Consider the following 9,718-nt stretch of genomic DNA (forward strand, 5'->3'; position numbering starts at 1 on the left):
AAGGAAAGATTGTGTCACCCACATTCAAGGTGCTGGGCGCATAACTCAGGAGAATTACTCATAAAGCCGCAACCTCATTATCCAACTATGAAGGATTTCTGCCAMCAATTTCCTCAGTCTGGTCACAATCCTGAAATTAATCTCACCTAAACAGTCAAGGAGCATTTCCTCTCTCAGTGCAGGCAGAAATAATTTTGTCCCATGGTTGAATGCTTCAGACAAAGACGAAAATAGGCAAAACTCCCCCAAAACCCTCGAAGTATAATAATTAATCTGGCACATTTGTTTGGGGTGTTAAAAAGGGTGCTCCCATCCCAGTTCCAAGCAGATGATGGAGAGCACAGCATAGGTGGAGCAGACTGGAGAAGACTCACAGCACCAGCTGGGGAGTTGAGATGGTTTTCCTGTTATAAACATCTCAGGAGGAGGGATAAGTTCCCCTTTTGGGGAGCTGATGGGATCTGGAATTACGGTGTCCTTGTGGGCACTGGTAAGATGAGCTGAGTTTTGGCTCTTTTGAAGTGCCTGCTGCTGTATTTTTGCTCCTGTTAACAACACTGGGCAGTAAACAGAGATGGTTGAAATCCAGACCTAAATGCACCTCTTACATGCTCCTCATCATACTTTTCCTAATTTCTTTTTCCTGGAGCAGAAAAGAAAAGCATATGAAGTGACAAATTCCCAGCTCTCTGTCCCTGCTCCTTGATTATCATCCTAAAGAAACAGGGGGAAGGAAAGGGGGCTCTGGGATGTCCAGCAGAAAAAGCATTCTTATAACCAGAGCAGTGATGCTGTGGCTCAACAAGAAGCTGGAACTGGGATGTCTCGGGCAATACAAGGGAACTGGCAGGCTTTTTCCAAACTTTTTTTTTACTAGCGAGAGACAGGACATGAGGAAACAGCCTCAGTTTGCACCAGGGAGGTTTAGATGTGATGTTAGGAAAAATTTCCTCACTGAAAGGTTTTTTAAGCATTGGAAGAGGCTGCCCAGGGACATGTTTGAGTCACCATTCCTGGAGGTATTTAAAAGATGTGTGGATGTGGCACTTGGGGACATGGGTTAATTGTGGCCTTGGCAATGCTTAGTTGATGATTGGACTAATTGATCTTAAAGGTCTTTTCTAACCCAAATTATTCTATAATTCTGGGAAGATGAGAGCATTTATTCTGTCAGCTGCTGGCCGTGACTGGTGGCTTTAAAAACTTTGTGTTTTCCCTGTTAGTTTGATCTTGCCAAAGGACATGGAAGTGYTGCTGGGCATGTCCCAAGTGTGAGATGCTGAAGGGTGAGGTGAATTAGCACTCATCTGCTAATGAAGACCACGGCAAACAAGAAGGGATGGAGGGGGAGGAYCGAGCTGAGTTGCCCCACGGTGATTTCCATAGGTCAAACGGGCATCTCGCTGGGAATTACATCCTCCAGATGCAACAGCTCAATGAGATCAATGTTTACAAAACTCCTCACACAATTGGATCTAAATCTTGATTAAACCTCGAGGCTGATTGTCCCCAGCCTGCTCAGTAACACACACTCGCTTCTTGCACTACTTTTTGATATTTCTAACATTGAGCAACAAGAAGCTGCTGCTCTGAGAGGGGGGAATCTTCTGTCAGTGTGTAATTGGCTCAGTGTGTTTGCACAGAGGTCACCAAGGGCTGGGATTGCTGCTCTGCTGCTCTGGGCAGATATAAATCACTGCTGCAATTTTATCTCTGAATTTTCCTCTCTGGAGAAATTGCATCCTTTTTTTTTATTTATTTTTTTTTTTAACTGAGCTTTCTGTATGTAGGAAGAATATGGCATTTAAATAGGATGTGTTTATGAATACAGGAGGATTTTTTAAATATTCAGCCTACAGTGACCAAAGCTGAAGGCAGTGTGTGAAGGGCTTCCTCCTCAGTGTTAATTGAGCAAAGCAAGTRGGCGTATTAATTAAAAGGCCTTTTGTGAGCTCTTGAGAGCTGCCTGGTGCTCGTCTAATGCAGGTCCTGCCTCTTGGGGTTGCAACAGCGCTTCTTCCTGGCAGGAAAATTGGCTGCTTTTGTAACCAAGAGGTGTTGTTTCTAGAATAAAAGCTAAAATTGGAAATTCTTGGAAGGTAGGAGTGTGTGTACATGTTTGAAGGCCAGCAGGAGAGAGAAACAAGSGGCTGGTGAGAAACACCAAGACCTTGATTCAGCAGGGTTCTCCCTTTTCTCTCAAATCTGACACACTGAAATGCTTAACTGGATTGTGGCCAGAGTGTTCCTTCCACAGTAGGATCTTGAAGAAGATTGGACACTTAAACAAGTAATTCTCTTTTTCTATTGAAGGTTTTTAATTTGTTATTTTTGCAGGTGTCCTGCAATTGCAACCTCCTACTTTTGTACCATTGCTAATATGGAATTATAAAACCTTTATTAGTTTTAGAGATTTATACCAACTTTCTTTTTAAATAGAGGTGCTGTTCCCCATGCTCAACAGTGATGTTTTGAGAAAKTGTTGTTTTTGTTCCTACAGCCCAGGTCAGAGGCTGCAGGTWGTGTCTGGATACCAGAGCTCCTGGTGTTGATGGTCACCATGACCTTAGCCATTGTTTTGTTCCCAGTACTAATCATTTGTCTTGCTTTTTCTTCCAGATTAGAAGAAAGTCTCGTGTGCCCAGGAGAACAGGACTTGGGAAGCAGCTGGTAAGAGCATCTCTTCAACAGCGGGTCAGCTGAATATGGAATGATGGGGCTCAGGCAGATGCAAATAAAATTTTGTTTTCCCCCTATGACTTTCATTTGGAGGAGTTTCACTCTATTTAGGATTGATTTGTATAAAGGGAGAGCTGATTTGTGGAAGTTCTTGCTGATGAGGCTGAGGAGGGTGTGTTTTGTCTTCACTCATTTGGAAAGCAGCYGTACCCAGAGCTGTCTCAGAGCTTTGGCCATAGTTTCATGTTCTCCCCGTGTTCTCCTTGTGCTGATCCTTTGCTGGTTCCATGTCTTTGATCTCTAGAGCAGACCATGCACAAGAAAAAAATAAATATGGAGAGTGGCAGATTTTTGAAACTTTTGTGCCTAAAGATACCACACAGAATTCAAATCATAGAATAGTCTGGGTTGGAAGCAAACTTTGAAGGTCATCAAATTCCACTCCCCTTCAATGAGCAGGGACATATTCAACTTGACCTGCTTGCTCAGAGCCCCATCCATCTGACCTTGAATCTTTTCAGGGATGGAGCATCYACCACCYCTGTGGGCAATCTGTTTCTGTGTCTTATTACCCTCATGATAAAAAAAAAAAAGATTCTTCCTTCTACCTACCCTGAACCTGTACCCTCTTTCATTTTGAAACCATTACCCTGTCACTACAGGCCCTGATAAAAAGTCCATCCCCAARTTTTCTGAAATCACTGAGAACCATGTTTTTCTGGAGGTCTTTCATGATCCCCATCTTGGAAGCTCCTGCCAGGGTGGTGAAGCCTCCTTGGGCAGTGTGAAAGGCAAGCAGCGGAGTGCTGGTCCCATGCCACACTGGTGGGATGTTTACATGTCCCTTGGATGCTCAGTGCTCCCCTCCCAGGGAARTTGCTTTTTGCTCCAACAGCAGATTCAGCACTGGCAGATCCATTCTGGGGCAGCACAGCCACAGCCAAGCTCCACTGGCTTTTTCTGGGACTGTTCTCTCCCTCCCACCCCTTTTACCTCTCCTTGGAGGTGTAGGGAGATTTAAAGGACTCCTCCTTGGTGTCCCTGGAGACAGAAGCTGATTCATCTCCCACAAGGCTCCTGTTTGGGGAGGGGAGCAGTRCTTTGTGTAATTTTCCTGTCACCTGTGGTAGCACTGGTGTTGAATCAGTGTGATGGGTGTCCCTTTTGATACAGGTGATGTTTCCCTGAATACCAGCGCTCATTGCCCCTGGATCTCCTCACAGCAAAGAGCTTTAGTGGTGTTACTGCTGCCCTGAATAATCCCCCAGCACCACATCTGGCTGAAGAGAGCATAAATTGTCTTCTCACAAGGGTCTGGACTGAAAACCAGAGGTTTTGGCTTTCAGTATGAGCTAGTTGTGCCTTAAAACAAATTTTGCTGAGGGCATCTTTTCTTGGCTTTATGGCTTTTCCTTCCTGTCTTTTACTTTCATGTGCAATTTCTTCTGTGTGGCAGAAATAAATGGCTACGTGGGAACGTGGCCTCGGCGAGCAAGCTGGACCAATGGGTTAGAAAGGTGTAGTCAGCCAGGGGATGGGACAGATGATTTCACCAGTGAGGGGGGGAAATAGCTCTGGTGGCAACTCTCTATCTGTGACCAATCCTGTTCTTGCAGGACCTGGAGTCACGAGCCCAGTGCAGGGTGTTGGTGATTGTGAATTGTGAAGAACACCAAGTCTGATGAATGTGAAAGTCCTGTGGTGCTTTCAGAGCTGCATGGATGGTGTCAGCCAAGCTGGGGTCAGGGTCTCTCTTCCCAGCTGTCATGGTGGTCCTTGACTATGTTGATAGCATTTTAGCCCCCATCAATTTGTTGATGTTCTCAGCCTCGTTCCTGTGTTTCTTTGTGCTCTTTCACACTCATTGATTGCCCTCTCCCTACTCCACGTGTTACATTGATCTGGTGGTCTCCCTGTCCATGTGCTGCATGATGAGGAAAGTGGATGAAACTTCTTCGGGAAGAGTCACCCCAGCTCTAGGCTGGGTGTGGGACACTTTTGAAAGTCTTGTTTTGTAGCTACGTGGGATGCTTTGGGAGCAAAGCTGCAGAAAGACATCATTGCAGCAGAAAGGCCAAATCTCTTCCTGCTCAGATTTGTTCTTTTTCACCTCCTGACACCCTGGAAGTCCAGGCTGCAATTGTTTTTAGCTTTTTGATGCTCTGTGCCTAGCAAACACCGATGAAGGCACTTTTGCTGGAAGGGCTGTACAGGGCACAGACACAAGGTGCTCCCTGGCCCCAGCCCTTCATCCACATGACCCAGTGTTTGCCAGAGGCTGCTGAGGTCTGGAGAGGCCACTCCTTGCTAAGTAGACCAGCAGGTGCCCCCTGGGGACTTTGTTCAACTGGCTTGACCTGTGCTCCAGCCTTTCAGGTGATGCAAGGAAGAGGTTGACTGGGGCTAAGCCTGTGCCTGGATTTGTGTCCAGGCATCAACTTCACTGCTCAAACTTTTTGTGTGTCACTAAGTGGTTTTCTTTCCTTCTTTTTCTATGGCTGGTCATCAGTGCTTTCAGTTAGAGGCACAGTGATTGGAAAAGTTGTGTTTTTATCAGCTGTAAAAATACAGCTGTGTGCACACAGTTATCCATAAAATAAACTTTTGTTGGTTAAAATAAATGGAAATGTAACACCCATGTGTTGATGGCTCATTGTGCCCAGGTCCTTGCTAGATCTTGTTGCTTTTTCTCCTTATCCAGCTTTCTGATCTTTTCAAGTGTTGCTGGTGAACCTCACAAATGCTATTTTTCGTGAATTGTTCTGTCATGTGCTGATTTTGTGTTTAGGGGTGTGAAAGAATYGGGGGCYTTGYTTGTCTAAGGGCAYRTACAAGGGCCCAGAGCTGGTGRTGGGATGARRGGAAATGGCCTCAAATGGTGCCAGKGGAGGTCTAGATTTGATATTAGGAATAATTTCTTCMCCAAAAGAATGGTYAAGCATTGGAACAGCTGCCCAAGGAAGCGGTGGAGGGATTTAAAAAGTGTGCAGATGTGGCATTTGGGRACATGTCATARTKCTGGCCTYGGCAGTCAATGYTTGGTTAATGGYTGGGCTTGATGATRTTAAAGTCCTTTYCCAGCCTAAACAATTCTGTGATTCTGTGTGGACTCCTGGTGGATTTGGCTCGCCATTGCTCCTTTCCCGGCGAGCTGCTCCATGTCCTCACCTCACACGTGATTCCTGGTGGTGACACTGCTCTGTGGGATGCCATTGAGTGTGTGTGGAAAAGAAAAGGAACCTTTTTACAACACCCTTGTGTGGCTCCCCCAGCTGTCAGCTTGTGATGTGGGCACTGTGGTGACCCAAAAACGCTTCTCCCTGGGTGGTGGCTTAATCTGATAACCACCCACGCCTGCCTTCGCAGGGATGTCCTGGCATTCACTCCACCCCCTCTTGGAGCAATGGGCAGTGCTGTCAGGCTGCTGGCACATTTTGTGTTTTCTCAAACCAGTTTCTTGGCCAGCGTTCCRGCGCTGGGGTGGTTTCTGGCCGGATTTCCTCCGTGTGGTGGTCCCTGCTCGGTGCACAGAGCTGGCTGCGCCTCCACAAAGCCTGCGGCTCCCGTCCTGCTGCTTCTCCCCTGCATCTCAATCCTCGTGTTCCTGCGAGAGAACAAGATAATCACTGTGCTGGTTTTGCAGCAAACCCTCCTCAAAGTGACAGCCGTGGGCAAAGCCGTGTGGATGTGGAGTGTTGGGATTGCTGATTCCCTGGGCCGCCGTCCTAATCTCCTTAGCGCTGAAAAGAGTTGCTGCTGCGAGCTCCCTCGCTTGTCTTCCTTGAGAAACGCTGCTTCCAACTAACCAGGGATCTGCACCGATTCCCTGGTGTTCCCTGGAGTAGTAGGAAGGTGTTCTCCCACTTGAGCAGCGGGGTTTGTTTTTGGCAGAGCCGAGCGTGCGAACGGAGGGAAGGTTTCCATTGTTGGGTGYGAGCGCTGCTGTCTGGCTGTGGGAGGTGTCTGCCGTGCACCACACGGGAAGGGGGTTTCTTGTCATTTGGKAGTGCTCCTCAGATGGGAGAAACCTGGATGTTGAGAAAGGATTTCTAATCAGAGGGCTGGAGCACCTCTCCTAGGAAGACAGGATGAGAGAGTTGGGCTGTTAAGACTGGAGAAGAGAAGGCTCCAGGGAGACCTTAGAGCTCCTTCCAGTGCCTAAACAGGCTCCAGGAGACCTGGAGAGGGACTTTGGACAAGTGGCTGGAGTACCAGGACAAGAAGGAATGGCTTTAAACTGACAGAAAAGAGATTTAGATTAGAGATTTAGAAGAAATTCTTCCCTGTGAGGGTGATGAGGTGCTGGCACAGGTTGCCCAGAGAAGCTGTGGCTGCCCCATCCCTGGAAATGTCCAAGGCCAGGCTGGATGGGGTTGGAGCAACCTGGAACAGTGGAAGGTGTCCCTGCCCATGGCAGGAGGATGGAACTGGATGATTTTTGAGGTCGCTTCCAACTCAAACCGTTCTATGATTTTATTATATTTTCTTTGAGTTGTGAGGGAATGCAGGGAAGTGAAATTAGAGTTATTGCARTAGCTGTGGCTAAGGACAGCTCCTGGATGTTTGTAATCTTCAAAAAATTAGATTAATTTCCCCTGCCTATTAAGGGATTGATGGAAGCTTTCCTGTGCTGTGCAGGTGTTTGGACCAAGCACCAGCACCTGAAAACACATGGATATGGAAATTAAAGTTGTTCCCACATCTCATGCTGTGGCAGCATCAAAAGTCACCTCTTTTCCAGCCTGTCAATGTCCTTTTTTGATTCTAAGGTGCAGTGGGGGGAAGATGAAAGTGTCCTTGCCCTCCTGATAGCTAATGACTGCCAACTTCTGTTTGGGATTTTGTAATAGTTTTGAGAATTTAGCTTGGTTTATTTATGTATCCATTTTTTAAAGGAGAGGGATTATTTTTTCTCCTTTAACCAGAAATTTGCAGAAATTCAGGTCCCACAGTCCAGAGCAGGTGCCTCCTTGTCTTGAGGCAAAGACATCCACACAACCACCTGAATTTCTGCAGCGAGCTGCCAGTGAATCTGTCCTCTGTCAGGCTGGACTTTTTGGCTGCAGCCTTCATTTTTCAGGCATTTTTCAGTGTATTTTGAATTATTTGCATCCGTAGGCCTTGCAGCTTTCTGTTTGCTCCCCATTACAATTTTTTTTTTTTTGGGTGTGTTTTGAAAATATTTCCTCCACACATAGGCAGGTTCCTGTGCTGGTTGGGGTGACAGCCTAGAGCTGGTGTTGTGCAAGGTACCTGCAAAAGAGGTAAATCCAGATGTCTTTTTATTTCACTGAACAGAGAATAAGAAGCTGGTGTGAGTTTCTTATGCCTTTGGAGATCCAAAAGGCTGAATGTGTTTATCTTTCAGCTGAATGAGGTGGCAGCTCTCCAGCTTGCTTGCTGCAGATATGAGGTTATTTTATGGAGCCACAGTTGAGATCTTTCCTCTCTTTTTCTGTCCTCTCAGAGTTTGTAAAGATGGTGATTTCGTGTGAGGGGTGGTGTTAGAGCGGGCGCTCTGGGAATTGTGGAATGCATAAAATGCTTTGGGTTGGAAGGGACCTTAAAGATCATCTTGTTCCAACAACAAAATCCTCTTCCAAACCTGCACACAGTTCAACACTGTGATCCACATCCCTCAGAGATGGATCACAATGTTGGACTGTGTGTAGGTTTAGAAGAGGATTGTGTTGGCAGCTCCAGAGCAGAGGGAAGGCAAACAAGCAGTAACTGCCCAGGAATGGTCTCCARAGCCCCAAAAATACTTACCCAGGGTCAAACAATAAGGAAGGAAACCCTGTGGCACTATCCAAATGTGCGGTATGAATTCCAAGGGAAAGGACATCACTCTCTTCTAAAATGACAGGTTTTCTATGAGATTTGAAATGCTGATGAAACTTTGAAATTCTTTGTCATTTCCCAACTTGAATCCTCTACCCATTCTCATTTTCCAGATAGCTACAACGTATAGGAGAGTTCATGAAGTCAAGAAGGGACAGGGTAATGAAGGGGAGAGGCCATGGCACAGTGTCTGTCACTCAGGGAGTGCATTCCTGGATTTCAAGATGTATTGAACCAATGTTTGTTTTTTAAAGTTGTTCTGCAGGTTGGCTCATGTCAGCAATCCCGTCTCCTCAGCAATGCAATTGCCTGAGGTGATCTGCTCTGGCTCAAGCTGGCCAGTCAGGAAAGTTCTTGTCTTGGAAACTCTTGAGTTGGGACTGTGTTTTGAGTCATAAAAACTGTTCTCTGTCTGTTTTGAGAGAGCAGCTGGAAAACAGATAAAGAAATCTATCAATTTTGGTTTTTAAACAGAACATAAAAATAAGTAAATGGAAAAATAAATAAAGAAAACTTGCAAGCAGAGAATKGAAGAGGCTCAACTTCTGTGCTCTTGTGTGTGAAAATCATTCCAAAGGGCTCATTGGGATCAGACCACCTTTGCCAAATGCAAAACATTGTCTGTGCCTGGTGGCATTGCTSATTCCCAATAAGGTGCAGCTGTTCAGTAAGTAGTTACAATTTGGGGGGTGAAATATCTAGAAGTGATTAAAAAGCAATTTAAAATATCTGTGCTTTCCCATTAAGCTGTTGCCAGGGGCATTGAACAATCTGTTTCCTCCCCTGTACTTAGAACCAGCCTATTGTCATGCTGGAGGCATTTTTATGATAAAAATATATAAAATTACATCATGTATCAACCAAAGCTCAGTTGACTAAAGCATCTGCAAGACCTCTAYTGGTGAACAAAAACCTGTTGTTTGGGACACTTATTTTTGTAGGAATTAGTAAATTAGGCATGTCAGTGCTTTTTAAAATAGCTTCATATCCTTCCTGTGCCAGTTAAGGTAAGGGTGGTATTTCCATTCTTTCTCTAATCCTTAAAGTAGACAAGGAAGAAGTGTGTGTTAGATATTTATTCTTCTCCTTCTCCTTCTTCTCCTTTTCTCCTCCGTCTCCTTCCCTTCCCTTCCCTTCCCTTCCCTTCCCTTCCCTTCCCTTCCCTTCCCTTCCCTTCCCTTCCCTTCCCTTCCCTTCC

General features: G+C 45.8%; 1 protein-coding gene across 5 annotated transcripts in view; it reads left to right on the forward strand.

The window, feature by feature from the left end:
- The window catches only part of TSNARE1 (t-SNARE domain containing 1), a 391,207-nt gene that overhangs the window by 40,188 nt on the left and 341,301 nt on the right, over nucleotides 1–9,718 (forward strand). For all 5 annotated transcript variants that reach the window (XM_057368790.1, XM_057368789.1, XM_057368787.1 and 2 more), the window contains one exon: nucleotides 2,620–2,670. The gene's annotated coding sequence lies outside the window, so the exon portion shown is untranslated. The remainder of the gene's footprint in view (nucleotides 1–2,619; nucleotides 2,671–9,718) is intronic.

This window comes from Malurus melanocephalus, unplaced genomic scaffold, assembly GCF_030028575.1.
Source record: "Malurus melanocephalus ecotype Western Australia unplaced genomic scaffold, MMel_1.1 scaffold_97, whole genome shotgun sequence".
Taxonomy (NCBI): Eukaryota; Metazoa; Chordata; class Aves; order Passeriformes; family Maluridae; genus Malurus; species Malurus melanocephalus.